Below are 19,904 nucleotides of genomic sequence, written 5' to 3' on the forward strand. Positions count from 1 at the left end.
ACATGTTTTATTTGATTTATACCAAACAGAGACAAAGTTGAAAAGGGTTGGATGAATATATTTTGCAAAGTTAAGTACAATCCTAAGAAACCTAATCTTTTCTAAGTACCCAAAATATTTCCCAAACTGTCTCCGTTAAGGGGGATGAATGGAGAGGAAGCTCACACATTCTACCTTGTATTTCAGGACAGGGATTACATTTTTAATAGTGTTAAATATAAAGTCTTGATAGTCATTTCCCTTAGCCTTTTGTTATGCAAAAAAAAGTAGAGAGAATGCCTATTATGGGCATGTTACTGCTTCTAGCTGGCTGACTAACAATGGAAATACCATTTGGGATGTTCTTATGAAATGAGCACCAACATGATTTTTCCTTAGCGATGGGCACCTATGAATGAATCAAATCATGTTGAGAAAGCCAGTAGCAAGCAATTTTTGCTATGTGTGACATAATAATATGAATAATAGCTATAGAATCATAAAATTTAGCTCAAGGAAAACCTTAGACTGTATACAATTTCCTATCTTCATTTTATACGTGAGGAAACATGGATAAAAGAGGTAAAGAGGCTTGCCAAGGTTCAAATAATTAGTGGTAATCAGCATCAAGACAAGGGTTCCTAATCCAGTGGTTTGGTAACTATGTTATCCTTCTCTCCATCCTTCCCTCTTGCCATCCATCCCATCTATTCTACAGGCATTTATGAAGTTCAGTTTCATGCCAGAAACAATGTGTGGCCCCAGTGAATCACTCCTTCCTATGTGCACACTCCTTTGCAGCATGACTTTGCTGTTCCTCCCGTTGGGAGGTAGTTTGTTTCCCCACCCATTGAATCTGGACTGACCTTGATTCTTGCTTTGACTTTTAAAATGTGGTAGAAGTGATATTACACAGCTTCTGAGTCTAGTCTCGAGAGACCTTGCAGCTTCGGCTCTCTTCCTCTTGCTGCTTAGAGACTGCCATACCAAGAGGCCTGGGCAAGCCATCTTGAAGATGAGAAGCCATGTGGCAGAGAACCAAGTTACCCCAGCCAACAGCTCCAGCCAACTACTAGACAAGTACACAAGGCCAAATAAGACCAGCCCAGTCCCCAGCCCATGTGCCAACTGACCTCAAATGCATGAGTGAGCTTAGTCAATGCCATTTACTTCAGAGACCAGCTATCAGGGATGAGCCCTGAACATTTTGTTGACCCAAGGAATCATGAGCAAACAAAGAGGTATTGTTTTGGGGGAGTTTGGGGGTGACTTATTATAAAGCAATAGGTAACTGATCTACTATGTTAAGTGCTTGGCTCTAAAGAATAAGACAGCTAAAGGAAAGAAAATGGAACTTACTTACTGGTGAGTGATAAAAACACAAAGAGTGACAAGTTTCATGCCATTTTCTCAGTGAAAAATCATAGGGAGCTAAATTAAGGTATTGCAAGTAAATTGAATAGGGTTTGTGGTAGAATGGAATGGTTGAAGGAGTCTAGTATTATGTCTAGTTTAGAACACTTGATAGATATGGATAACATTAAGTTGGAGAAAGATTGAAGAGGAGTAGGCTTAGGAAGAAGGGGAAGGAAATGAGGAGTTCAGATTTGACATGTTGACTTTGATCAAGAACCTGGAAGTTTCCAGATGAAGTTCAGGTCTATATTACATCTAGGTGGTAATGGATATATAAATCTGAAGTTCTGGAGAGAAAATAGGATTAAAGGACAACCTTGAGAATTGTCTTCACCTATGAAAAGTTTAAGCCACAGATTATAAATTGGCTGGAGAGAGTGTGTCCAGTAAACTAGAAGGAAGAAGTGGAGACAGTGATTCACTCTTATGAGAAGTTTTCTGGGGTCAAAAGGAGAAACACAGTGGATCACATTTAAAAGAGGTTAACTTTATTTTATGCTTCATGTTAGACTTAAAGTAAGACTCTGAACTTATTTACATTCTCCCCTAAAGAAAAATGACCACACAGAGAGTATGAGTATCAGCTAAGCATGTACAATTTTCTTGAGAATTTAAAAAGAAGACTAAGTGTGGGAGTTACATCACTGGGTACATAGCATTTCTTGCCAAGGATCTTCATTAGGTAAATCTTTCCAAGTCACTCATTGGGTCACCAGCTGTTGAGTCTCATTCTCCCTTTCCAGACATTTCCCTTGCATGGCCCTTACATCTTTTCTGCCCCCTTTCCTAAGCAGGGAAACTTAGCTTCATCCCAGTTCTCTCTGGGCACCTGGGCACCAGCTTACCCACAGCCCCAGAGGCCCAACCTCTAAGTGGGATTATCAAAGTAGGGTGGAGGTGGAGGGTGCTAGAGTTGTAGCTCAGTGGTAGAGCACTTGCCTGGCATGTGTGAGGCACCAGGTTCAATCCTCAGCACCACATATAAATAAGCAAAATAAAGGTCCACTGACAACTAAAAAAGAAATGTTAAAAACAAAACAAAACAAAAACACTGCATGGGATATTGCTAAGAGAAAAACAAGGTATCTTCATCTTTGTACGTACTGAAATGGGTTTGCAGAAGTCAGAGTGAAAAAACAAATAAATAGGAGGTAGAAGTGCAGTGCCATATCAGGCTGGATATTTAGGAAACAGATGATCAAAACTTCTGCAGGTGGGTCCTGGCCACGGATGATCGGGGTGAGAAGCTCAGTGAGATAATTGGCCTCAAGGCTTTGAATTGGGCATTGCTGACTCTTACTTAACTAACTTGACCTACTTTTTCTTTCTAATTGAAATACGTTCCTGTTCCAAGAAGAGCTATAAATCAAACTGAGGAACTTCTTGCCCTTTGAAATTTAACTTGGAAACCATGAAAAATAACTAAAAATTAAGAAGTACCTTTCCATTTTTAATTAACATGGCACACCTACAAGGAAACCATATACTCAACCATTTCGGCTTTTTAATTAGCATTTCCTCTTGCAGTGAGAAATAAGGCTGCCCAAATGGTTGAGAAAATAAGTATAACTGTTTTCTTTATCTACCATACTGCACTGGGACCTCCAAAGATTTCTGGCTCTATTTTGGATGCATTTTGTAAAGCAGAAATAACTCTGAAAAGACACCATACTAGAAATTTCCCCTTATAGAATGGGAAAAAATAATTTCTGTATGGCAATTATTCTTGTCCAAAAAAATCTGCTGAGGTAAGATTTAATAGAATAGCCAAAATCTCCATCTTTTACTCAGAGGAATAAAAATTACTCCAATATGTATCCAGTGTATCTCAAGGGAAGGTTTGTGATGTTTTCATATTTTACCAAACCACTTAAGAGGTTTGTGATGCAAATGAAAACAGTAACTTTAGCTGGCAATAAAAATAATACTTCAACAATGGAAAATTTGGCTAATAATTCTACTAATTAGGATGAAGATACAATGACACTTCAACAAATATTTTAGAGTCTGGTATAAAAATTATTATGAAAGGTCACATTTTTTTCCAAAAAGTATAATACAAGTAATTAGACAATGGGGTGTGCACTGCTGCAAAATAGAAATCATGATTCTGCTTCTTTTCAGGGGCCTATATGGATAAGAACACAAATATTCATAAACCTTTTAATCCTAAAGTGTTCATTTTTGAATAGTGGGAAGAGATTATTTTTAAATACTTAAGAAGAAAATTAAATACCTTTAGGAGAGCTTCAGCCCTTTCATATTTTCCACCCAATATTTAGGCTCCTATTTGCTACTAGTTTTGCAGTCAGGTGGCATGGACCATCATAGCCTCACAAGCATTCTTACAGCTCTTAGATGCTTCTGGGTCTTTGTACCCTATAAAAATACCACAGATGTGAATAGAAGTATAAAAAAGGCTCTCTTTCTCCCAAATTTCTTGCATCTTCATATCAAAGTGACTACTGAAAGTTCACCATGAGAGATTGTGTTCTTTGATCTTAAAAAAAAAAAAGAAAGAAAGAAACATTGCTCTCCATAACAAATATTTACTGAGGACTGTTTTGTGCTTAGGTCTGTGGAATGTGTTCTAAGTTGTATAGCAGACTAGATAGGGTTGCTGCCATCAAGGAGAAAGGCAAACTGGGAGAAAAATGGAGACTGTAGAATCCAGGACAAATGTTCTTGTGTTGATCCGTACGACCTCTCGGTTATGTCTGTCACAAGGGAAAGACACCACGCACGGAACACAAAGCACTCTGGAGAGAGAGGCGGTGTGCAGCAACATAGGGAACACACAAACAAACTCGTCTTACACTAAAACTCTGCCTAAAGCTGGAGCTGCCCCTGACCACAGCAGCTCAACCGTCAGAATGATTCACCTGGGAGGGCCGCTTCTCTTTATTGAAACATCTGCTGCCCTGTCTCACTGACTCCTGACCTTTTCTCCTACCTCACACCACCCTCTTACCCACCCACCTCCCCAAACAGACACATTTCCAGAAGTGGAGGAGGGAAAGAATTCAGGTAAGACAGGCCTCAGGAGAAAGCACTGAAGTTAAGGTGCCTCAGAGGGCCCCTGGGTCAGAGCCAATTGGCAGGAAAGTCTTGTGTGGATGGAGATATTAGATTACTTTTAGGGCTTACTGAGTCACCTCAGGATCAAAGGAGAGGCCCTCAACCTCCTATGCTACTCTCTCCTTATATCCCTGGGAGTGTAGACTAAATGGATTTCATATTGAAAAAGAAGGGTCAAGTGGGGATGTGGAATAAGTGAGATGCTCACAGGCATTTACACATGTTTTCTCCAAACCCCAACTCAAACGCCAAGGGCCACCTCCGTGCCCCTGTGTCTAAGCAAGGAGGGGCAGTTCTGCTAAGATTTTTTTCATAAATCTAGTGACTGGAACTTGGTCCTGGGCTCATAATCTGGTGTGAAAATAAATAAAACAGTGCCTTAGTCTGTACAAATTTAATAATGTGTTATATTTCAAGATAGTCTTAAAAGAAAAACATGGTACCCATTGTGGGTTCGCCCCTTCTCTTTTTAATGATGCTATAAACTGAAATAGAAAAAGTGCTCAGGCAAAATATGAAATGGGAGGAGTCAGGGAATCCTGTAAATACATTTTAACATATGTTTCTAAAACAGGTTCATGGGTTTATGAGTTTACTTTACCAACCTTCAGCCTGCTGGTTTACAGACGAGCTTTGAGTCCAATCCCATAACAGGCCTCCAACTTGGCTCTGCTCCCCAAGAAAAGGCAGTGCCAACTGCAGGTGCACACAAGGTGGGGGGTAGGAGGGTTGCGGGGAAAGATGCACTGGGGAGGGTGCAGATATGGGAGCAGATTGAGGGTGAAATTAAACCCAAAATTAGGAAACATGCAAAGCCCAAATTATGACTTCAGAGAAAGATTGGCAATGTATCATCCTCTTTGATCTTGCAGACAGAAGATACTTTATGGTGGATGGGTCATAGAAATTATGAAACCTGGCCACTCTCTTCCATAAAATCATTCAGCATGTACATGATAATACCTTTCTAGATGGCAGCTACTCCACAATTTCCTTCCAGGAAATGTAGGACCAAGAGAGTGACTGTGATGTAGGCCCATAAGAGAGTAACATTTTTTCAGTTCTAAGTTAGGAACGAGAAAATTACAGAAAAGATCTGTGATTCATATGCACCCGTCCCCACCTTCCATCTACCCACAAATGAAATACAGACCTGCCTCCTGCAGAGGACTCATGAGCAACTTTCCCCCTCACCTTTGCTCTTTCCCCATCCTTCCTTCCCTCTGTGCAAGTCTATTTTCCTTTCTTTCACCCAGCCTCCTTCCAATCCTTCCATGATCACCTCTACTCCCCATTCCACACCACCACAAAGTACTGGATACTGTCAGAGATTGATTGTTTTAAACGGATTTCTGAGCCTCTGAAATTTCAGTTGCAAAAGATTCATCAAAGGAATAATACGTGTGTGGATATATACATAGACATATCCTTTAATATGTCTGTACATACATGAACATACACTTTAATATACCTTTACATGCATATACTTTAAATGTGTGTGTGTGTGTGTGTGTGTGTACAGTAGGGTGGAATCTAAGACACCATTCAAGACAAAGACATTGTCTGAGACAAACATAGGCCAGGCAAACTTTTAGTCTCTGGAATTTTCTTTTACCATTAATAAACAAACAGAAATGAAACATTAATAACATCTATTTTTAAGAGGGAGGAAGTAAAGCTGACTATGGAGTCTAATCTTTTAAAACACTTGTTTCTTCATCTCTAATTACTGACATACTATACATCCCTAATTTAAAAGGCTTTAGTGTCTTCATCTACTTATCCCCTCCAAGTCCATCTCTTTCCACCAAATCTTGTTATTCTCTAATCTAACTCAGAACATTAAAGTGGAACCTTTTGTCTTTCAAGGATAAATGAGATGCTTCCCACTACCTAGAAAGCTTTTCTCTACTCTCTGGAGAGTGAAAAAAAATTGCAAATCATATTATGATTTTAGATTTTCATCTCTCCAAAATGATTATAGAATTGGGCTGGGGTTGTGGCTCAGTGCTCGCCTGGCATGCCTAAGGCACTGGGTTCAATCATCAGCACCACATAAAAATAAAATAAAGACATTGTGTCCACCTAAAACTTAAAAATAAATATTTTTAAAAATGATTATAGCATTATTGGAAAGATAATGGCATTTCATAAAAGGCCAAAGGCATCCTGCAAAAAGACCAAAAGGAAGGTTTGGTACTTAGAATAAAATGTCAGCCAGTCTACCTAAAACAAAAAGCAGAGGCTCTGCTTGGGAGAAGTTCTTTATGGCCACATGATTCCATTCAGAGGAACCTTGCCAGACACCACTCCTGACAGCTCTTCCCTGCTCACTCGCAGTCCTCTTCCTTTGGAGAAGACCTGGCCCATTTCTTCTGCCCCTCGAGTTCCACTCTCCATGGGGCAACTGTACAATGGACTGCGTGGACACAGGCAGCTTTCAGAGCTTGGAACTGTCCCACAGCATCTGGGGCCAAGGGCTAGCTGTCTCCTTCAGGGGCCACAGAGCAAGCCCATCCAAACACATTGGAGGCACATTCTCCCCTCAGTACTTTGTAGGAAAGCTGGCACTTAATCTCCACCCCTCCTTTGTCATGTTTCTCAACCAGAGAAGGAAAGAAAGGAGTGGGAAAGAAAACAGAAACCGAGAGAGGACGTTTCATTACTGTGCTCCTGACAATGACTAAGCATTTCCAGGAGCCCAAGCATGAATGGTGGTTGCTCTATCTCTCGCTCTGAAACTTCTGTGATCTTATCTTATAGTTTACATAGAAATTTTCTAGTCCTATGTCTGTTTTTCCTGACTGGACTATAGGTCCTTAAGGGCATGAATTACATATTATTTACAACTGTATCCCCAGAAGGGAAATATAGAGTCAGAGATTTGTAGGTCAGCTTCATTAAGTCACATGAGGTCACAAAGGGTCCCACATTTACTTTAATACTCTGCTGTAACCATCTTAACTTTGTTAAAATCTTTTTTAAAAAATTTTCTTTTCTTTTTTTTGTAGTTATATATGGACAGCATGCCTTTATTTTATTTGTATGCGGTACTGAGAATCAAACCCAGGGCCTCATACATGTTAGGCAAGCGCTCTGCCACTGAGCTACAGCTGTAGCCATAATTTTTTTTTAATCTGTTCTAATTAGTTATGCATGACAGTGGAATGGGCTTGGATACATTATACATAAATGGAGTATAATTTCTCATTCTTCTGGTTGTAGAATCCCACTGGTTGTATAGTCATATATAGGATAACAATGTCTGATTCATTCTACTGTCCTTTCTATCCCATACACCTTCCCCTCCCTTCACTCCCCTTTACCTAAAGTAACTCTATTCTTCCCTAGTCCTGCCACCCTGCTATCATGAACAGCATTCATATATCAGAGAAAACATTCAGCCTTTGGTTTGGGGAGATTGGCTTATTTCACATAACATGATATTTTCTGGCTCCATCCATTTACTTGCAAATGCCATAATTTCATTCTTATTTAAGGCTGGGTAATATTGTATTGTATATACACGTACCACATTTTCTTTATCCATTCATCTGTTGAAGGGCACCTAGGTTGGTTCCATAGTGAATGAAGTTGGTTCCATATTGTGAATTGAGCTGCTATAAACATTGATGTTGCTGTCTCACAGTAGTATTCTTATTTTAAGTCCTTTAGGTATAAACCAAGCAGTGAGTTCCAGTCCAAGTTTTCTGAGGAATCTCTATACTGCTTTCCAGAGTGGTTGTACCAATTTGCAGGCCCACCAGCAATGTTTGAGGGTAACCTTTTCCCCACATCCTTATCAATATTTATTGTTGCTTGTATTCTCTATATTGCCATTCTGACTGGGGTAAGATGAAATCTTAGTTTTGATTTGCAATTCTCTAATTGCTACAGATATTGAACATTTTTTCATATTTTCATCAGTTGTATTTTTTATTCTGTGAATTGTCTGTTTAGTTCCTTAGCCCATTCATTGATTGGGTTATTTGGGTTTGTTTTGGTGTTAAGTTTTTTGAGTTCTTTATATATCCTGGAGACTAATACTCTGAGTTGCACGTGATAAAGGATTTTCTCCTATTATATAGGCTCTTTCTTTACATTATTGATTGTTTTGTTTGCTAAGAAGAAGCTTTTTAGTTTGATTCCATCCCATTTATTGATTCTTTTTTTTTTTTTTTAACTTCTCGTGCTTTAGAAGTCTTGTTAAGAAAGTCAGATCTTAGGCCAACATGGTGATAATTTTGACCTACTTTTTCTTCTGTTAGGTGCAGGGTCTCTGTCCTAGTGCTTAAGTCTTTGATCTACTTTGAGTTCTGTGCCAGGTTAGAGATAGGGGTTTAATTTCATTTTGTTACATGTAGATTTCCAATTTTCCCAGCACCATTTGTTGAATAGGCTATCTTTTCTCCAGTGAATGTTTTTGGTGCCTTTGTCTAGTATGGGATAACTGTATTTATATGAGTCTCTGTCTTCTACTTTGTACCACTGGCTCTGCATGTCTATTTTGGTGCCAATACTACTATGCTGTTTTTGTTACTATGGCTCTGTAGTATAGTTTAAGTGTCTGGAATTGCAATGCCTCCTGCTTCATACTTCTTGCTAAGGATTGTCTTGAATTATTAGCCTTATGTTTTCATTTTGCAATAGGTGCTTCAAATTACATATCCAATTCTGATTATAGTAGGCATTCATTAAAATAAAATTGCATGCTAAAATAACATGCAGGAAGGGAGATATAGCTAAGTGGTAGAGTTCTTGCTGAGCATGTATGTGAGCCTTGAGTTCAATCCCCAGGCCTTAGCAAATAAATAGATAGATAGATAGATAGATAGATAGATAGATAGATAAATAAACAAATAAATGAAATAACTGTAAATTGGAATACTATGAATAGTATAATTATGGTGAAAATTAAATTAGATACAACAAGTTAAGAGCTTGCTACCATGCCTGATATGTAATATTAATAAATATTCACTATTTCACTTACTAATAAGCCTGAGGGACAAAAAAGACAGTGTAGGTAATAAATAATTGGGTCAGAAATATGGGGGCTGATTCAGGAGGAAATGAAATGCTAATACCTCCAGAGCCCTTCCCACTTCTGCAACCTGTTGCCAAGGATAACTGCCTCCAGAGAATTGTTTTCTTGCTGCAGGGAGTTGTAGAGGCTGTTAATGAATGCCTCCTGGGCTACTCCCTTCCTTCCCCAGGATCCTCCACCTTTGGCCCACCTTTTGGTCACTAGTCAAGTAGGCAGGATGTGGGGAGGAGAGAGCAGAAGAACAAAAGAAATCTAAAGTGAGCAAAAGGGGCAGGTCACCCCCACTTCCTCAGACATCCAGCTCTGGGACCCCTTTAAATAAAACTCACTTTCTAGGCTTGCCTCAACATTTCTCAGGTGTTCAGTCTTCAACATCTGGGGAGATGGGACTGGCATCACTAGTAGCACTGTTAATGCGACTGCTGCTACAAGTGACATAAAAGTCAACAGATCCTAAGGAGAATATATCAAACAGTCACAGAATCAACATCCTCAGGAATGCTCTGGGTTTACATAGGTTCTAGCTCCCAAATTTCCTCTGCTAGCTCTTAAGAAACCTCTGGGAGAACTGAAGTTATTATTTTACCTCTTGTGAAAGAAGAGACAACTAAGAGCATTTGCAATTCCCCCCATGAGCAGTAGTCGTTTAGATCTGACCGTAAGAAGGCCTGCCTACTATTCTGCATTCCCCTGTCTCTTCCCACAATTGAATATTCATATTTGCTCCACTTTATTCATCTAAGGAAAAAAGGAAAAAGATGCTTCAACAAGTCCCTGGGAGTGCTGGTGGGAATTGGGTTCCCCAAGAAGATGGGAGAGAGGCAATATGCACCCCCTCATTTTTAAGGACAACTCTTTTCTTGGTAGCCTCTTTTTTCTGCTCTCTTAAAAACTTTCAGCATTTACTCCCAGAAGAGCTGTGTCATTAGAAGTAGGTTTTCTGAGAATGTTCTAAATTTGTCACCAGCCTGCTAATTCTCCTGTCCTTTTCTTAGCTTATTAGAAAACATTGAATCTATTTCCTCTTTACTAATGGGGTCAAGAGGACTAATAGAATGGTTGGCACCCAGTTTTTCTAGAGGCAGTGGTTAAAGATCTTGATTGTATAACCAAGGAAGTTTTCATTATTTTTATCTCTTAGTTTTAGAAAATAAGAGGATGTACTTATTTTGCATTTATCTCTCATTTCATCAAATCTTGATCCTTAAATATATTTTATCATTAATCTAGACTTAGTTTATCTGCATTCCTTTCCAATCCACTAAGTTCCAATCATCCATGATGATTAGGCAGCTCCTAGATTTGGGGGGGTTGGTAGGCAAAGGTACCCTCTTAATTGCTCTAAATTTAGATTGTATGATCTTCAGTTTCTTTCCTTATCAGAAATATACTGCAGAGTCCCCATTTTTTATCAGTTATATTTTCCTCTCTTTTCTCTTTAATAATTCCTAGAGCAAGGTACTGAGATTTATAAGGTACACTAGTGCTTTGTAGAAAAATGGTACCTGTTCATAACTGTCACTTCTCTAGAACACCAGAGAAAGGAAATTATTAAACTCACTGATACTACATTTCTCAACAATCAATGCCATCTATTTTTCAGTTCCATCATTTCCTTGACTACATGTTGAAGTGTTTTTCTTCCAATTTTTGGATTCTCTGAATCTAGCAGACACCTCATTGATTATGGTTAGTTATAATGTATAATTGAAAATATTTCCATTTTATTTTTGTGACTCGAAGACCTTCTTAAATAAAAGAATTAAGGATAATAGAAAAATTATTTTCTAAATACTATTAAAAATGTACATCTCAACGACAAGTCCAGTGATGCCCACCTGTAATCCCTGCAGTTTGGGAAGCTGAAGCAGGAAGTTCGAAAGTTGGAAGCCAGCCTCAGAAACTTAGGAAGGCCCTAAGCAACTTAGCAAGACCCTATCTCAAAATAAAAAAAAATAAAGAGGGCTGGGATGTGACTCAGCGATTAAGTACCTCTGAGTTCAATCACTGGTACAAAACACACACACACACACACACACACACACACACACACACACACACACACACACTGAGTCACTGTAATCCCCAGATATCCTTTGAGTGGCAGTCATGAATCTCAAGCCACAAAATCAGTTATAGAGATGTAACTTCCTTTGTCTTTCTCTAACCAACCTTAATTTTAATCATAGGCCTTCGTGCTTTAGATAAGAAAATGTAAGCCCATTCAATTTATCCCTGCCATTCTCTCCCTAAGGCTGAGTCTAATATCCAAGAAGGATTAGGTGGTACCAAAGCCTGAGAGAACTGTCATCTTATCAGTCATCATCCATCTATAGTGACATGTGTCCAGCTGTCCTGTTTGTATCTGGTCTTTAACCCCATTTCCATATAGGTTCACTGTTCATTTGTTCCCCCTTCCTAACCACAGGGCTTAGCCAAATCTGCCATGTATATTTAGTCTGTCTGTTTATCTGTCTGTTTATTTCATTCATCTGATAATATCTGTGCTTTGTTCTCTTTCTGGGACATGGGATCCTTCTGCTTCTCTAACAAAAGGACAGGCTATCGGAAACCCAATAATACTATTGATAGATCATAATCATGTCTGTGCTACTCTTGGATGCATGGGAGCAATTGCAAAGTTCTAGAACACTGGAAATTCTGTAAGACTGTCTCAAGTCTATCAGTCTCCAACTTTAGTTGTTATTTAGAAAGGAACTCCCTAAGCTCTTCCTGGGAAAGGGAACTCAGGCCTCTGTTACTCTAAGATCTCCCAAACTAGCTGGGTTTCAGTTGTCCTCTTCTCTGGACCTGAGAGAGTGGCATGAGCCTTTCTTTCTCCAAGACCCACACTGTCCATTCGTTTTTCGCTTCCCCTCACAACTCCTGCAACTCCCCAGCCTACGGATTCTTTGTTCCAGTGTGTACTCATGTACATGCTTGTATCTGTGGAGGAACTCAATGGTGCATTCATTTGGGAGTAGGCTAGGGTGGGTGAACCCTGCAGGAAGCCTTTGTGCACTGAGAGCTTTTCCCCAAATCTATTTCATTTCTTCTGCATGAGGCTTTCCTTTACCCCCAAGAGCCTAAAATTTCAAAGCCAGGGAAAAGAGTACTTGTTCTCTTTATGGTTTGTCACCTGTCCTTGAAGCAATTATTAGAGGGCACTAAGCAATGGAGGTAAAAATCTCCACAACTGTGCTATCCAATACTACAAGCTGAATGAAGCAATTGAATGCTGGAATGTGACTAGTCCAAATGGAGATGCAAAAGGTACACACAAGATTTCAAAGATTTTAAAAGAAAAAGAACAAAAAATATCTCCTTAATCATTTTATATTAACAACATGATGAAATAGTAACAATTTTGATATACTAGGTTAAATAAAATGTATTATTAAAATTAATTTTATCTTTTTTTTACTTTGTTAATGGGGCTACTAGAAAATTTTTAAGTTATTTATGTGGCTTTAACTGTGACTAACATTCTAATTATATTGAATAGCACTGTTTTAGTAGAATAACTAATGGGAACCAAGAATAGGTAAGTCATCTTTTAAAACTGTTATGACACATCTGTACCATATCCTGCCCAAAGATGCTGTCAAATAATACTCTATTGTGCTGTGAATGGATAATTATGAATGTAAATGCATTCCACTATTGTCAGGTATGTAAGAAATAAATAAAAAACACTCTAAAATTAAACAACTATGAATTATGTGTTATATGACACTCTGCATATAATGAGTCCTATATTATCCTCTCTGTCCAGGAATTCACAACATGGTGGGACATATGTAACTACCAAATCACATGTGACAAATGCATGTGATTTGTCGTGGGGGGTGGGGTATCGAGTTTTTCTTTCTGGGTGAAGAGCTAAGACAAGGACAGACTCCTCAGAGGAGTGGTGGCATGAGATGGTAGACTATGGTGGGGAGAGGGTTCTTGGAAAGCAGATCCCATAGAAAGAGAGGCACTGTACTCAGGAGACAGGGAACAGCTCAGAGGCTGAGGGCAAGCTGAGTCAGAAGAGAAGAGGCTGGGCTTCATTTGGAGACAATGAAAAACTCTGAGTGCCCGGCAGAGGGGATTAGGCTTTGCCTTGTCAGGGAATGGAGACCCATCAGAGACTTCTAAGCAGAAAAATAACATGGTTAGATTGGAATTTTAGAAAGACAACTGTAGCCAAACCAGGGAAGAGTAGGGGAAGATCAACTAAAATGGGGAGACTAGATGCTGATGGGTGGGCATGTGAGGGGTTAAGTTCTCCTGTCTAGATACTTTAGGTCTAGAGGCAGAGGCTTGTTCCACAACAGATCCAGTTGGTCTAGCCATTGCTCATTCTTGAAAATAAATTTTTCCTAGTTAAACTTCCCTATTCTCCCATTCAAGGCTAGCTTGGCAACATTCTGTTTCTGTTTGCTCAGTAACCAAATATCCAAGGGGGAAAAAAAAAGTTTTGTCTGTTCCTCAAGAGCATGTAGTTCACGTAATGGCTTCCACTGGTTGTATGAAGTTACCTCTAGAATTTTCTTAGTCCCATTTTCAGAGTTAAGAGAGCTATGGGTAAGGGTAAGTTATGTACAAGATTTACTCCTCAGCATACTCTGTGGATGTGAGCAGGAGTGTTCTCTCTTACCTGGTTTAAAAGTAGCCCAATGGGCTCATTCCTCCCAAATAAAAGCTGTTGCATTTTACTCCATATTGACCACAATAGCTGGTCAATACAGCTACAGACCAAAGGGAGAGTGGAAACATTATTTAATAATCTCAATTGCCTTCATTTTGGGGTCATTTTATCAATGTCTAGATGAATCTGAGATAATACAAGTCCTCTTTTAAAACAAGGTCCTTTCTGAATCTGATGCTTTATTAATTAGGTCGACATGTATCCATTCTAAGGAGTTATCAGAAAACACTGTTGAGAGCAGCAGAATAAATCTGTCTGAAGCAATGTCAGAAATCGGGGAAAAAAATTGTTTTTGACTCTTCCGATGTGAGTTGCCTCTTAGTCCTGAAGCCAAATAAACAGTTATGATGATCAAATAGTTCTATAGTACATTACCCACTATGAACAATATGATGTCTTCTAAATGTACAGTTTAAATTTTGAAACAAGTTTTGTGAAAGCTGGTTCGGAGTTTGGATTTTTTTTTCCAGTAAATATTTCTGAAAATCTTATAGTATGAGTCAGGAGATTCTCGAGGATAACCCTTAGATCCAGATAAGTCTAAGAATTACACCTGGTATGTTCAAACCTGTCTATGAAGGGTCATCACTACCTAAGAGCCTGCAGTTAGCTGGTCAGAGGAGTGACAGGTTTTGACATTCAAATCTTGGGTTTAAGAAAGAAAATAATTTAGAACAAAGTGGAGAAAATGGTATCAGTCAACAATAAGTGATCACAAGGGCTAGCTTTTAAACTGGCATGACCAAAATCCAAAAGCAGCTCCTAGCGTCAGGTGAGTGGGCAATCACCAGTCACAACCTATGTTAGCCTAACTTCTCCTCTAAAAGGTAGATGTGCGCTAATCCAAAAGCAAATAAACATCTTGACATATTTTTGGAGGTAGCACATAATTCAAGAACAAACTTGCTCAAGCTGACCTAGACTTAAGAACTTTTACAATTATGTGGAGTGACTAAGCCTGCTAAATGCTTAATTTTTACACAGTACCCTAAAGAGTCTACCTGAGAGTAGTATAACTATAGTAATTTAGCAAAATGGTCAGGTTTGTTAGCAATAGTATAGACTTCTCTGTGAATCAGAAAGGAACCATTAGGGACCAGCAAATCAAACAGCTTATAAGACAAACATTTTGGCTGATTGCTTCTCTGAGGAAACAATTTTGCTTTCTTCTTGTGTTTTAAATTAAAAACAATTTACTAATCAAAGAAAATTTACTTAATAGTTCCAACTTACTCCAAACCTTGTTCTTTGATATATTTTAGGTAGCTAAAAAAAATGTAAGAGATCCTTTTTTAAAAGTTAATACTGGTACCTTTTCATTTCAAAAAATAACTGATAATTAGTTTAAACTCAGGGGAAAAAATTCAGAAAATCCTACTTTGGACTATTAGTAATAAGCTAGAACCTGAATGTATGGCAGAAAAGAACCTTCTTTTCTTCACTACTTAAATCATATTTGTGACTATCACAGATTCTCTTACTATATTCAAACAATACAGAATTAATGTATATAAAACAAATCTCTTAATGTCAACCAAAATCCTAGTTCTTGACAGAACACATTTGGAAATCATTCCCTGCTTCTGTTATGGAATCTCCCATCCCTTTTGTAGGCATAGTGTTTGCATATCTTTAGAATTAAAAACACTTCAAGCTTTATAATCTCTATAGATCATTGTTTTGTTAGGACATACCATGCTGGTTTCATAACCCCGATCAAATCTTTGCCTTCAGGCGGACATCTGCAGTGGTTGGCCTCCAGGTGCTTTGGAGTTCCTGTACTTCAAGACACTCCCCCTAAGGAGGAAAAAAAAAAAAAAAAGAACCTCCAGGAAGTCTGCAGGTGCAAGAGTATTTTAGGGGAAATCAATGAAAGGATTGCCCTTTTATGTTGTGTATTCAAACAGGCAGTTATGTGTTTGCACTGATGTAGTTCTGACCTTAAGTACATGGAATACAAACTCAGGGCTGTTTCTGGGTTTTGTGGTGGAGTTCCCCTCTCTCCCAGCCAAAATGTTTATCTTTAAAGGTCCTGACTGAGGCACTGAGGAAATGAGATTTCTGGAAAAAATATCTAGAAAACATCAGTAAAAGACCACTGAGAACAAAGACAGTAAATATATGGATACCATTGCCTTCATCTCTGGGTGTTCAATGAATGAGTCAAGATATGGAGGCTGTTTTAGTATGGGAATATAAGATAATATGAAATAAATGGTTTATGCCAAAGACTCCCAGATACCCAAAGCCACTGATAATCACATGGTTGTTTGCAAGTTTCTCATATTTATGCTCTGGGTTATTACCTTTCTTTTTTACCGGTTCAAGTTCTACATTATTAGTAGACACTCCTATCCTTTAGTCTTGGTATATCTAGTATCATTCCAACAAAAACTAGAAACAGCATTCATCCTTCAGATGCTGGCCAAGTTGAACTACCTAGATCAAGTCAAAGGAAAAGCCAACTGGTCATCTGAATAAGATTTTAAGTAGCTAAAGGGATATGTGAGCCACATTTCTCATAAAATAATAATTTTGGTCTCAGTGTTTCTGTGTTGTAGTCACTAAGTGTGAATATCTGCAGAGTCACTTTCTCTCCAGGAGATCCCACAAATAATTATGTAACAACAAAAACAACAACAACAAATACACACACACACACACACACACACACACCCCTGTCACTTGAGATACAAATACTCAATTCATCATTGCAACTAATTAAACAGTGATACAGATCCGGGCTCATCATTTTCCTGAAAGATAATGGTCTATCTTTACATTTAGGCTGAAGAATGACCAAAAAAGGAAGACTGAGAGAGAAAACAAAACAAAATGGCCCTGTTGGCAAGGTACTCACATGCAGGATACTAAGAATCAAAACATAAACCACAACTTACAAACCTGCACAACTCACAAGACAGATAAGGTGTACCATTTATGTGACATGAAGCCAAACTGAGCTCAAACCCTCTTAACACCAGCCTGTTCAGACCCATCAATTCTGGATGAGATCACAGACAATTCCTCTAACTGTAACTCCACGTGGACACATGCGTTTAAAGAAAAGGCCACTGACTTCTAGAAAGTGAGCTACTCTACAAATCATGGATCTATCCCTGCAAAGCCCATCCTGTGATTGACTTCACCATCCCCACAAGCCCATTAAGTACACTTCCTTGATTTCCACTCCTGAGGTGTCTCACTATCCCCCTGATGTGCATTTTTCTTCCTACCTCAAAGGGTGAAACTTAACTCTTCTTGGCTAAGTTCAGTTCCTGCAGTCAGTGTCTTTACTTCCAATCATATGTGGAAGGGAGGACACTATGGTATCAGGGTTAAGAGCATATGGACTCTAGAAGCAAATCACCTTGGTCTATATCCCATTCTGCTCTTCAGAAGCTGAGTGACCTTGGCCAAGCTATTTAACTTCTCTGTACCTCAGTCTCCTCATGTGTTAACTGGGAATGATAATAGAATCTACTAGATTAATTTGTTGTAAAGATTAAAAGGGCCAGCAGGGCATGGCACGTTGGCGCAGGCCTGTAATCCTAGAAGCTCAGGAGGCTGAAGCAGGAGGACTGTGAGTTCAAAACCAGCCTCAGCAACTTCGTGAGGCCCTAAGCAACTCAGCAAGACCCTGTCTCTAAATGAAATACAAAAAAGGGCTGGGGATTTGGCTCAGTGGTGAAGCGCCCCTGGGTTCAATTCCCAGTACTCCCCACCAAAAAAAGAAGATTAAAGGTGTATTTATGTGGCTTACAAATAATGCCTAGCATCTAATAAATTGCTGTTACTACCCAAGGTAAATGAAGAGTTAGGAAGTAAGAATCAGTCATTTCATGAAAAATTGTACTCTATATGTGTACTATGAACTTAAATGTATTCTGCTGTCATATATAATACAGTAGAATAAATAAATAAATTTTTAAAAAATCAATCATTTGAGGAAAGTGCTTTAGGCAAATAGAAAAAATAATCCTAGAAAAGCAATGAATGAATGTCTCTGTCTCCAACAGCCTTATGGGCTGGACAGTGTTTCTGCAACAGGTATGTGTGATAGATGATTTCCAGACTACTTAAAAACTACCCCCAAATCCTTTCTCGATCTTCACCTCCCACTGTGGAGTCTGGAAGACCATCTACTCACGTCCCTGAATGTCCCTGCATCTGGGTAGAATGCCAAGTTCTGGCCGAGGAGAAACAAAAATCTTCTGGGAGAGCTCTTGGGAAGGATTTTTCATTCTAGATACAAAGATGAGCCTTCACTCTTCATCTTGCCTTGAATGTGACTACTATGCCTGAGGCTATATTGACTTTATGCAAGCATAACATTTAAGCCTAAGGAAGAAAAGAAGGATATGGGGAAGATAAGGCAGCAATACCTGGATTTTTGGTGGCCTTTCAGAGCTGCTGAACCGATGCCAGCAAACACCTAATTTCAGATTTCTTGTTATGAGGAGGGGAAAAAGCACCTATTGTGTAATTTACTGTTAATCAGATTTGTTGTTGTTGTTGCTTGCCCCAAAGCTCATCCATCAGCTCATCCACAAGCTGTTATGTACATGCATGCAGGGAACTCATATCAATGTTTGCTTCAGGTCCCATTGGTTTTAATAATGACTTTAGGGGTGCCCCAAATTGTATAGTTATCAGAATCACCTGGAGATCTTTTAAGAAATAGAGATTATTGGAAATAACATCCAGAAATATTGCTTCAGTGGATCAGAAGTGCAGTCTGATGATTTGGGAGCCACATCAATATCCACGGTAGCTCATAAGCCACGTGAAATAATACCATCTTTGTGAAATATATTTTTCTAAATGAAGTCCTCAATCCATAGCTATTATTCAAAAAATTTCAGTTGATCCCCCCCAAAAAAAAGAACAAACATTTTAGAAGTTTGTTTTTCAATGTGGGATGTTTAGACCCCGTCCCTACACTACTGAAACAGATTCTGAGCTTGGGACACAGGAACTGACATTTTAAGCAAACACCTCCACAGATTCTGAATCTTCTCCCCCAAATGAACTTACAGACTGCCATTCACTCCTTTGATGTATTTATTGGTTAACAGGAACTGTTTTAGAGGCTGGGCTTCATGTTGTGGACAAAATAGACGAGGCCTTTACCCCAGTGGGTCCTATGTGGAAATATATAAATTAAAAAGTAGCATAATGAATGGAGTTTCAAATAGTAAGTTCATTAAAAAAAAAACCAAAAACATGACAAACATGCCAATGTATTAAAAAAATGTATATTTGGGGAAAAAAGAAAACAGAGAAGACACCAAAGAGACAAACTTAGTTCTGAAAGATGGTGAGAACCCACCTGCCTCCCAGGAAACCGCAAGGCAAAGACCTTGAGCAGAAATAAGAGGCTGTGTATGAGAAATGGAAAGAATGCCAGTGTAACTGGGCACGCTTGTAATCCCAGCAGCTGGGGAGACTGAGGCAGGAGGATGGCAAGTTCAAAGTCAGCTTCAGCAAAGGTGAGACGCTAAGCTACTCAATGAGACCCTGTCTCTAAATAAAATACAAAATAGGGCTGGGGATGTGGCTCCATGGTTGAATGCCCCTGAGCTTAATCCCTGGTACCAAAAAAACAAACAAACAAACAAAAAAAAGCCAGTTTAGGAGGAGAGGTAAGATAGGCAAGAAATGAGGCAGAGTAGAGATGCAAGTCTC

General features: G+C 38.9%; 1 long non-coding RNA gene across 1 annotated transcript in view; it reads right to left on the bottom strand.

The window, feature by feature from the left end:
* Nucleotides 1–15,914: 15,914 nt before the first annotated feature.
* Nucleotides 15,915–19,904, bottom strand: part of LOC144378381 (uncharacterized) — a 181,771-nt gene continuing 177,781 nt past the window's right edge. The window contains exon 4 of the long non-coding RNA XR_013440040.1: nucleotides 15,915–16,013. This is a non-coding gene — a long non-coding RNA (uncharacterized LOC144378381). The remainder of the gene's footprint in view (nucleotides 16,014–19,904) is intronic.

This window comes from Ictidomys tridecemlineatus, chromosome 6, assembly GCF_052094955.1.
Source record: "Ictidomys tridecemlineatus isolate mIctTri1 chromosome 6, mIctTri1.hap1, whole genome shotgun sequence".
Taxonomy (NCBI): domain Eukaryota; kingdom Metazoa; phylum Chordata; class Mammalia; order Rodentia; family Sciuridae; genus Ictidomys; species Ictidomys tridecemlineatus.